The following is an 8385-nucleotide window of genomic DNA, read 5'->3' on the forward strand; positions in this document are numbered from 1 at the left end:
GAGAAATAAATTGTAAACACATCTAAATTCTAGTTCAAATCAACTGATTTTTCAGTTTACTATAGCGACACACTGGTTTCTAGTTTAAACTGATCTCTTCCATTGTTTGATAATACAAATGTTTTCTCGAAATTTTTGACAGTTTGTTAGAACAAACACAGATTTGGTAGTTTAAACAGCCATGCTGATTTTCAAATGATTCAATAGACGCAGGTTTCCCGTCAGGGCTTAAAAATTGGCAAATATAGTTACAATATTAATTATTTTCGGTCCAACATCGTAAACTTCTCTTCAACGAATTCATTCTCTTTACTCATATTAGAACGAAAAGAAACACGACTAGTTTAGCGAGAAGATATTTCAAATTGTTATATAATATTTTATATCCTAAACAATTACTTACTACTGACCCATATGATTACGTACTATTCAACAAAAATTTTGGAAATGTACCTGTAATAAGAAAAGAAAAAGAAAGTTATTTACTCGCCTATAAAAATATGACTTGAAATCAGGATGGCAATGATGAAATTGATAATGAATTAGAATGGATTTTTTGAAGGAAAGTTCAGCATGTCTATCTTTTTGAGTAAAAATTCAAGGCCCACACATCGTACGAAATCGTATACTAGCATGTTACGTTCACAAATAACGAACTTTTACGAATCTGTTTGAAAAGCCAAAAAAAAAAAGAAATGTGCTTTAGAGTTTTAAGGTAAAAGGTGCATGATATTGACTAAAAGTTGAAGTCTTTGCATAAAAAAATTCAACCTTCCATGTAGGAACGCAGTGGTCACAGTCAGGGGTTCGATTCCCAGCCCCACCACTTTTTTCGATAATTAGTTAATTTTTAACCGCTATGATTAGTTTTAGGGAGAACGACAATTCGGGTTGTCGGCGAAGCCGCGGAGTCCGCAAAATTGGGCCATGGCCGCAAAATTTAAGAAATCCCACGAAATGTCGCGAAATTTGACGAAATTGGGAAGAGACTTCACAAATTTACACCAATTTCAAAGTTTTAACTGTCTAATACCGAACCCCGCCTTTAGACGGGGTACAGATTGAGCATTTTTGTATTTTTTCTTATCTGAGCAACCAAAACTTTTATAGCTTTAGTTGATATTTAGGACTGTTCTGTATATATCAAACTAGTTTTTGATGTCGTTTAAAGCTCATTCACTTTTTTTCTAAATCAACGAAAAAATTATGTTTTGGTCACTTTTCAGATGTCTTTGTTTCTGTTGTATTTAATTGCAACAAATAACGTGTTTTAAATTTTTCCTCGGTCATTTCAGATGTCTTTGTTTCTGTTGTATTTAATTGCAACAAATAACGTGTTTTAAATTTTTCCTCGGTCATTTCAGAAAAAAAAGAGTTTAAGGTAGTTGAATACACACTTAAATGATTTTCCTAAAAGTCACACGGGAAATGAAATTTTCAATGCAAAACAAATAAAAATAAATATATTTTAATAATAACCATAAAATCTCAAAATCTTTTCGATATACCAAATAGGCTCCCAGGAAACATATAAAAGTGTAGGGATGTTCATGAATAAAAAAATATAAAAAATCACAAAATCGAGAATTAAAAAGAATCATCTTATAAAACATGTTTGAATCGATTTTAGATGACGAAAAATTATATTTAGATCAAAATCAAAAATTTGGATATTAGAGGGTTAAACATGAATTGATCGATAACTTCTGATAGTGTAAAGCAATTTACGATTCCAAGTTTACATAATAAAAAATATTGTTGAAACAAAAAATATTGTGGGCTTCGTGGCCGAGCGGTTAGCGGCGTCAGCTGTTTAGGTGTCTCGTAAGCCTCGGAGTGTGAGTTCGATTTCCGCTCTATTGTCAGGATCATTTGGGCAGCAGCACCTATTTTGGGCACTTGCTGCTATAACTCAATCAATTTCAAACCGATTAACTTGATATTTGTGTAGATCCTGTGCGTATCTGATCGTGACTCAAAAATCAATCAATCGGTTAAAAATTGACTGAGCAATAGCAGCAAGTGCCCAAAATAGGTGCTCCTGCCAAAATGGTCCCAGACCCTACGTCTCACTAAATCCAAGTAAATTATTCATTTTCAACATAACGATCACAGATATGGGACTGCAAATATTGCCGTGAAATTCACAATGGTGGTCTACGAAATTCGCGATTCGTTTATCCAAGGAGGTTTGCGTATTACGAAAAAATTCTGTTTGAAAACGATCTTTTGTAGAGTACATACTAGAACGAACTATGAATGAGTATAATGGCTTACCATGTCAAACGCTGGATAGAAACTAAATACAATGCCATTTTGACACTAGAGTGTGTTTAGTGTTGACATAAAGCGGTAATAATTTGCTCGTTCACTGCATTCTTAGTCAAAAAAGAAAACTGCGCTAGCGTGATTTAAGATTTAAACTGAATATAGCAACGATTTTATTACACCAATAAGCAATTAAATTCACCTATCAGGTATGTATTTTGCATTAACGAAGCAAGTTTAAGGACAGACTTGTTAGAATCCCAAAATGGCCGCCACGATGGCTGACTTTGGCACCTGCTCACGATTTCGAAAGCACAAATCTCTTTGTAAACAAAATCAGCGCACCTGAGTTTCTTATTTTAAGCTTATTACAAGCGAGCAAGAACAGAATAATAAAAAGCACTGTTGTTTGAAGCTTGCTTCTTGACATTCGTGCATTTAAAGTTCTGATGCACTGTTGAAGCGGGATTTCAAGACGTTTGTCCTTAACTAGAAAGTATGAATTCACCTATTTTTCAATTAAAAGTAAATGGATACCCTAAAAATCAATGATCTTCATTCACCGTGACCCTGGTTGCCCCATTTACGTAGAAAAATTAACAAATTTGAACATTTTATTTTTAATAAATCTTGCAAGTTATTACTCAAAATGAATATTCACTTGTGATACACGATGAATGGGTCCCTACTACCACGATGAATGGTGACCTAACACGGAATCTAAAAATGTACTATATCATCAAATTTTGTAAAAAAAAATCTACTTTTGTGGTAATTACTTTTTTGTTTTCATTTATGTGTATTTTTACATAATCTAATTCTACACTCAAGGTCATAACTTTTATTTTAACCTATAATAAAGGCAATTGTCGATTGGTGTAAAAGACAGCCCTTATTTACCCCAAATCCTCTTAGACGCACGGTGAATGGCGAATTGACGGTAGTTTAACCCTAGTGATATATTGGGGTCAGCTTATGCATCAAAAAACCTGAAAATGTGTTTAGTTTGATACTGACACACGGTTTTAGCTGCAATGTAATCGTCAAATAATTCTCGTGAATTTAAAATACTTAGCAACGTATCAACGCCCTCTGAAATTGTACACTTTAGACATCAGCAATGTTACCACTTTCTAACCCTTAAAGTTTATTTCAGATTGTGATAGATTGCGATCCTTGTCTATACGCCACTCCCTGCCATTTGACTACTAAACGCTTATGCCAACACTCTCCAATGATCACTCGATTCAAGCAGATTTTATGATATCTTCATCAACAAGCTGAATGTTTCCCCTCATTGATACAGTTGAGCTGTTTCGCTTTTCGTATGATTTTCTGCTTGACGCCTCGCACACACTCCACATCCGTGCCTATTGCACATCATACAGCACCGGAGTTTAAATGAAAGTTTCATTATATCGCGTCATCAAAGTGAAGACCAAGAAATTGCATTGCTTCAACCGCAAACAATCGTTCCATTAAACAGCACCTCTCAAATTTATCGAAGATTAGCATAACTTACGACAGGCTGCGTGTATTTGCCTTTTCTGAATGAATGCAGCCCAAGAAATAAATCATCCGTGAAACCAATTAGAAGTTATACTTCTTTATTAAAAAGTACAATCAAGTCATGTCACTTTCCACAAAAGCATGAAGAACTTAGTCTAGAATGATGGTATTAAAATTAGAGGCATGATCAAAGGTTGCTCGAAAGAGCCTGAATCACACACAGAAAATATACGAACAACTAATATCGACAAAAAGCAAGCTCAACAGATAAGTTAATGCTCGAACCATATGAACCTTAAATATGCTCTGGCAGTTACGTAAAACCTATCGTCAAGTTATTTATTTCGTGCAGCAAAGATTGATGCACTGTCTCGTACGTGTCCGCACAAATAAAACACCATTTGTCTACTCAACATGGCCAATGCTGACGACGACTGATTCACACAGATCGCAATATTTCACAATAAAGTTCATATGGCACGACAGGGTATTACTACCAACCCAGAGAGCGCATCACCAGTCCAGCCAAGTGATAAAACGATATCAATTTCGAGTCATTTTTCGAGATGAAGCAGAGTATTAAAAAGTTACACACATGCCTCACTAACTGAAAGAAAGATGACATCGCCTGCAGCCAAAAATGTGATGACTAAATATCTATAGCGATTCGCTTATGCAATCATCAAGAAAATGACTACCACCATATGTTGGAAGTTCGTTCAAACTTGGCAGACTTGCGAGACTGAATATACATACCTACCACTTCGATTCGTGCTGCGGTGAAAGCTCGCGGAAATTCCTTTCGTTACGTTTTTTTTTTTGCATTTCAAGGTCATGGCTGTTCGGCGCGGCGGTTTGTTGTGCGTGACGCCCAGCCCAGCAGCGCCGCCCGCGTGTGGTGTCTATTGAATTTCATTAATGACTTTGCTAACAGGGCAATGCTCATTTGAATACGACTTCTGAATTGTCGTACCAATAACACACCAAAACTTTTAGGAGCTCAGTTTGATTCGAAAGTTTGTTGACCTTTATAGAAAAAAACGTTTCAATGAAACTGCACAAAGTGCAAAGCCGCTATAACAAGAAATAAAATTATTTTTGTAATACTCTTTTTAATCAAAAGTTATTATACCTATACAACTTGATTTTTCAAATGGCTAGCAAAAAAAGCTGTCTTTGCTATGCCTACAACTAGACTGAATCAACGTGAGGTATATGGGGAAAGTGAAATTGATCGCATCATCCCGGAACATAGTTTTTATGCAATTCCGTATTATATATTTAATTTTGTGCAATTCAGTATCATTATTTTTATTTTATTCTACTCATATCAGTTTCAAAAGGACCTACTTTTCCGTACCGGTTCATCAAGCAACTGAAATGGATTGCAGGATGAAAAATAAGTTGCATAATATTCATTATGTAACTCATTTGAGTTGCATTATGTACATTATGAAACTCAAATGAGTTGTATAATGAACAAATCATCACATTTTTTTTGCATTTTGCATTTTTTGCATCAATCGTAATAGGCTAGTTTACGCCATGTGATAGTGTACCATCAAGGCCTACTTTTCCTAATTTCATCATACAACAGTAAACTGTTGTTTAATGTAGCACTTTTCTGTTGTATAATAATGTATATCTAGCAATGAGCCGTTTATAAAACACATATGGACGTAAACTTTAGCTAGATCCCCTCTGCTGTGTGTAGCATAGTTGTTCTATGTTAATAGGGATTCCTATAGAACATTGGACGATGGATCGAGTGATGTACGTAGTTCGAGTATCAGGGACACTCTCGAGTCCCTTCGAATCTCGCAGAGGGTTACGGCAAGGTGATGGTCTTTCGTGCTTGCTGTTCAACATTGCGCTAGAAGGTGTAATAAGGAGAGCGGGGATAAACACGAGTGGGACGATTTTCACGAAGTCCGTTCAGCTGCTTGGTTTCGCTGATGATATTGATAGTATAGCTCGTAAATTTGAGACGATGGCGGAAACGTACATCCGACTAAAGAGTGAAGCCAGGCGAATCGGATTAGCCATTGATGTTTTTAAAAATTACTAAAAATCTAGATTGACCGCCCGCAGTTGCAACTCCAGTATCGCCAGACCAGCTACACTCACACAAGGAACCAATGAGATAGCTGCTTAGGACTAACAGGCATCTTCAGTGTATGAGCGTTGGTGGTCTTGTATTTTTAGGCGATAATGGCGCCTGCTGCGTCAGGTTGCAGGTCAATGGGGGAGGGGAGGGAAGTGATGATTGCAATTGCTTGTTGCCAACAGGCCGTTGAGTCCTCTGCATCTGCACAAGGTTATGCGGATGTCGGTGCGTAAAGTGATAGATTGTGTGAAGATTACTGTGAAGCGGCACAGTTCGCTTGGTTGCATAACTTGTAGGCGTTATATGATAGATTAACACTGTGCTGTGATGAAGTTGGAAGGAAGGGAAACGGCTTTTTTCAAATCCGTTTCTGGTTCTAGCGATCGCTACGAGCATACGAATATACGTGAGATGTATATGTAGGAGAGAAAGAGAGAGAGAATGTAGATAGATAGTTTACAAAGTAGGAGGAAAGGGACGAGCCAGGGATGTCGCCGTTTACTAATTATAATAACAATAAAAGCACTGCACAGTACGCCTGGCCGCTTTAATGCTTGTAATAGAGATAAGTGACATTTCAACACATGAACACTAGCGTAAATTTTTCCATACACAAAAACGCACGCTAATTCAAAGGCTATTCAGATTGCATATGCAAATATTACCCAATTGATTTGGGTAAAACGGCTAAATAATAACAAAACTAACAGCCGGGGTATGAGTGCACATATTTTCTCCCAAGTTACCACTATACATCTTTGAGGCACTGGAACCATTAATAATGTCAAGAAAAATGAAAAATGTATTCACTAGAAACGTATTTTTGACCCTCTATACTCGGAATGTGATTGATTTAACATATTCCATCACGGGAAAAAAATACCGAAAAGCACGTTTTCCCACAGAAATTTCTATCGCAATGCGGAATACAGGGACGCAACCAATCACACCCAAATTTTGCACCACTGTTGGTCGCTAAAGAAATTGAAAAAAAAAACTTTGTTCCGAAAAATCAACGTTGTTAGCCCAGTCTAAATTGCTTATGTTTTATGTATAAGGATTGACGTTTGTACGACAAATAGGGTAATGTGCCATTATGCCATTATGCCATTAATGCCATTATGCCATATGTCTGGCAGATGACATCCCCGAGAAGAGTACCCTAACTTATTGTCTATGACAGGGATAAACGCCGCAAAGATCTCAAATTGATCCTCGGGTCGAAATTGATCAGACGTTTTTTCATTAGATCAAAGAACCACAAACAGCTGCCTGTGAAGTATCATACTGTTGGAATCAGATACAAAACGATACTTGTAAGGAAACTATTTGCAGGATGCTTTATATAATGAAACATCGCCAGATCAAATTCGACACGAAGATCAATTTGATTCCGGTTTACGGTACCTAAAAAAAAATAAAAATTGCTACATTCAATGGATTAATTAAACACCGACCATAATGCCGCTAGTTGAATTAATTGATAGTCAGAATATTTTTAATTTTCATTTCAAGTAAGCATTGTTATGCGTTTCTTAACACGATTTTAGTGTGTTTTGAGTTTGTGTTACTGTTTACTCTTAGATAGCAGTTTATTTAGTTTTTAAATTCACTAAATTACATATTTTGTATTTATTTTCAATCAATCTGTTAGTACACATGCCTTGAGGGACTTATTGCACTCTAATAATGTATTTCTGTAGATTACACGGCTAGACGAAAAGTTGTTTGTGACGAGGCTGAGAATAAAAATCATAAGCATCAGCATATGAAGCAAGAGCTTAACCTAGTTAAGCCATTAATCGGCGCGCTTCTTGTTGAATATAACTTTTATATATTTATTTAAATATGTTTTTTTTATATGTAAACATCAACATGTCTTTTGTCTAGTGCTAAATGTTACTTTGACTTACGTAGATTCAATCGCTCACAGCTCAAACAGCTGATCCTAAAAATATGATGTAAACTTTTGCCCCAATGATGTAGTACATATCTTAAAACTAACAAGGTCATTCCAGACATTCCATGTTGCATTTCTACCTTTCGAGTATACTATACACTGCACATCATACGAATTTATGCGTGCTGTCAACTGACACACTAGCTTCAAACCCAAACTAGGACAAAAAATTATGGCATCTACTACTTTGCATGCATGGAAGTCCGACACCACAACGAAAACGAAAGTTTTATGCGTAATAAAATTAATTCATCTTTGGTATGGGCCAGATCATGTCTAACCCCCGGACAGACCGGGACGGACGGAGGTGCACTGTTGCTCAGTATATCTACTAGGAGATGTCCCAGAAAAGCTCCGCACGACTTTGAGCGCATTTTGCGACAAGACAAAACAGCGCAACCTGTTCTGCTAGCGGCTTGCTTACAAACAAGGTGTGGGACACCAACCGTCAGCCATATCAATTAGCATATGCTGGCTTGTCAATAGCAGCTGATTTACAGCACGCACGTCGTCGATGGTCAAGCCGGTTCGATCGTATCGA

The 8385-nt window shown here is 36.6% G+C and overlaps 1 protein-coding gene across 2 annotated transcripts in view; it reads right to left on the reverse strand.

Moving 5' to 3' along the window:
• Positions 1 to 8385, reverse strand: part of LOC109423201 (leishmanolysin-like peptidase) — a 122401-nt gene that overhangs the window by 37682 nt on the left and 76334 nt on the right. The window lies entirely within an intron of this gene.

The sequence above is a fragment of the Aedes albopictus genome, chromosome 1 (assembly GCF_035046485.1).
Source record: "Aedes albopictus strain Foshan chromosome 1, AalbF5, whole genome shotgun sequence".
NCBI lineage: Eukaryota > Metazoa > Arthropoda > Insecta > Diptera > Culicidae > Aedes > Aedes albopictus.